Source organism: Dromiciops gliroides, chromosome 4 (assembly GCF_019393635.1).
Source record: "Dromiciops gliroides isolate mDroGli1 chromosome 4, mDroGli1.pri, whole genome shotgun sequence".
Taxonomy (NCBI): Eukaryota; Metazoa; Chordata; class Mammalia; order Microbiotheria; family Microbiotheriidae; genus Dromiciops; species Dromiciops gliroides.
The window spans coordinates 91,703,413-91,706,740 of record NC_057864.1 but is presented as its reverse complement, the minus strand read 5'-3'; the positions used below and the strand labels follow the sequence as shown (position 1 = coordinate 91,706,740).

The 3,328-nt window shown below is 38.8% G+C and overlaps 1 pseudogene; it reads right to left on the bottom strand.

Moving 5' to 3' along the window:
* LOC122726182 lies at positions 1-496 on the bottom strand (annotated as a pseudogene).
* Between the last annotated feature and the right edge of the window lie 2,832 nt (positions 497-3,328).

The window sequence follows — 3,328 nt, the reverse complement described above, 5'->3', positions numbered from 1 at the left end:
TTATTGAGGAGGTTGAAAACATCCATGACCAAATCCACCTCTAAACTGGAATTCTGTTGCTGACCCAGCACCAGCCTCAGCCTTCTTGTCAGCACCAGGGTGAGCAGCACTTCGTCTGTGTGTCTCTGTCAGCTTCACCACTAGTAAGCCGGGCAGGTCGCTCACCCTCCAGGCCTTTAGGCCTTGGCCTTCCCATCTCAGGATGACTTCTTCGGAATGTGGCAGGCACAATCTCAGGGGGCAGGTGAAGGTAATCCTGGAGATACTGAATGCCCTCATTGGTGAGATACCAGTAGAAATGCCTCCATGCAAACTGCTCTTTAACATAGCCACGAGGCTTTAGAGACTGCATAGCCTTCATTACATGGAGATTGGGCACATTCTTGTCTGTCAGCTCAGGATGCTTTGGCATGTGGACATCTTTCTTGGCTACCATTACTCCCTCCTTAAAAAGGAGTTCGTAGATAGCAATTTGGTTCTTCTTGGGCATCAACATCTCAGCGGTGGTGATGAGTTCTGCTCCAGACGGAGCCCTGGATAGAAAGGAAAGACTATGCACGGCATGATGACTCTTAAGGACCCTGTTAATCTCAAAATGTAATTTTATGGAGGAAAATGTAAAGTTTTCACTTAGGTTAAGAAATCAAATACTTCAGTGAAAATGGAGTAAACAGCAATTCTCATTTAAAAAAAAATGGTGTGCAGTGTATGACAAGCTCACTAATTCAGTCATATGATGTGGTAGCCAAAAAGGCTGATGGTATCCTAGACTTTGTTAAGAGATACATGATATTCAGAATAAAGCAAGTTATTGTTCAGGTTAGAACATATATGGATGGCATATTGTGTTCAGTTAGGGAGAATGTGTTTTAGAATGTACATTAATAAGCTGGGGACTATAAGAAGATGATAATTAGAAGTGTGAAATGATTGTTTTTCCTCCTAGCTCACTGTAAGCTCTTTTTTAAGTCTCTTTTGCTTGATCTTCACCGCAATGTACACAATTACTATGGGTCTTTCACAGCCCTTTCCTGAACTCTTATCTATCTGTATTATTTCACTTGGTGATCTCCTCAATTTCTATGGTTTCAGTTGTCATTTCTATGCTCATAATCCTCAGATCTATTTATCCAACACCTACCTTTCTATTAATCTTGAGTCTTACATGACCAACTCTTTATTAGAAATATTAAATTGGATGTCCTTTGGAAAATTTAAATTCAGCATGTCCAAAACAGCACTCATCTTTTCTCCAAAACCCTCCCCTCTTCATAACTTACTCATTACTTTCAAAGGCACCACCATACTCCTAGTTACGCAGCTTTATAATTTAGACATCATCCTCAACTCTTTACTCTTTCTCATTCTCATCCCAGCCCTCCCCAACCCTTAATGAATCTGTTGCCAAGTTCTGGTTCTACTATTCTAACAGCTCATATCCCTTCTTTCCTCTGACATTGCCACTACTATTCTGGTTCAGGGCCTTATCACTTCAGTGCTAGCTTATTTCAATAGTCATCTGTTTGGCTTCCCTGCCACAAATCTCTCCCCATTCCACTTCAACCTTCTCTAATCAGTCAAAGTGTTCTTCCTAAAGTGAAGTTCTGACAATATGACCACTTGTCTATCTTCCCAACTATATGTGTATATATACTATATACACAATTATATACTATATATACAAGTATATGTTATATATGCAAGTATATACTATGTACTATATACACAAGATATATTTATACACATGTGTGTATAGGTATTATATAAATATACATACAAGTATATATTATGTATACATATATATATATACATATGTGTATGCATATATATATATATATGTGAGTGTGTGTGTGTGTGTGTGTGTATAATTTGTTGTTCAGTCATTTCTCATGTCTGAATATTTATGACCCAATTTGGGGTTTTCTTGGCAAATACTGGAGTGGTTTGCCATTTGCATTTCTAGCTAATTTTACAGATGAGGAAACTGAGGAAAACAGAGTGAATCGACTGAAACAGGGTGCCTGGGATAACACAAGTAGTAAGTGTCTGAGGTCGAATTTGAACTCAAGAAGATGAATCCTCCGGACAGACTCCAGGCTCCACACCCTATCCTCTGCACCTCCTAACTGCCCTTGTATGTGTATAGTTGTTAAATTTTGTATTATTTAGTTATGAGCTCTTTGAAAGCAGGGACCTTTGTCTTTTTTGTTTGTTTGTTTGTTTTGAATACCAGGTACTCTTCCAGCACCTGCCATATAGTAAGAGGTTAATGAATTCTTGTTGAGTAACTGACTGATTGTGTCATATGATGCCTAGATGGAAATGTTTAAGCTGGAAGAAAAAATAAAGGAAATACATAAAAGCTGTCCTGATGTGCACCCTTGCTAATGATATCACAGATTTCATCAAAGTATGAAACAATAGTTATTCCCGAAAGTGTCTTATCTCTACAATCCTTTAAGTTCCATTTAATACTAACTTTGTCTTAGCTCTCAATTCCATATTTCTTCCTATTAGTATAGTGTTCTGTACAAATAAGAGCTTGGGATGTGTTTAAGTTTAATTAACAAAATAGAAGCCAATAACAGCTAGTCCACTTATTACATTTGTGTTGTTTTATTTCTATGAATATTTTTTTCTATTTAACTATGTGTTATAGCTGAAAGAAGAAGAAAGAAGGAAAAAGAGAGGAGGAAGAAGAAGCATAAGGGCCAGCTAGGTGGCACAGTGGATAGAGCACTGGCTTTGGAGTCAGGAGGACCTAAGTTGAAATCTTGCCTCAAACCCTTGACACTTATTAACTTTGTGACCCTGGAAAAGTCACTTAACCTCAATTGCCTCAAACATCCAGGGCTATCTCCAGTTGTGCTGATGTATATCTTACTACTGGACCCAGACAGCTCTGGAGGAGAGAGGATGGTGACATTGCCCAGACCTCCTTCACTTAAATCCAATTCACTGCAAGTCCTGACATCAACTCACAATGTCATGGTCCTCTCAGAGAATGAAGTACAAACAACAACTGAAAGAGTGCTGAACCTGCAGTCACAAAGACCTCAGTTCAAATTCAGCCTCAGACATTTATTAGCTGTGTGATCTTGGACAAGTCACTTAACAGAGAGACTGATAGAGAGACAGAGGCAGAGAGGGTGTTAGGGAGCTTCAAATAATTGTAACAGGCATGAGTCAAGCACAGTAGTCAGTCCTTCACACAGTTCAAAAGAAGCTAACAATCCATGAGATCCCAGATCTGAGAATCTGGCCAGGAAATAGGAGTTTGAATCATTGAAAAGTAGATCAAAAACTAAGGAGGTCTCATGTAGAACAG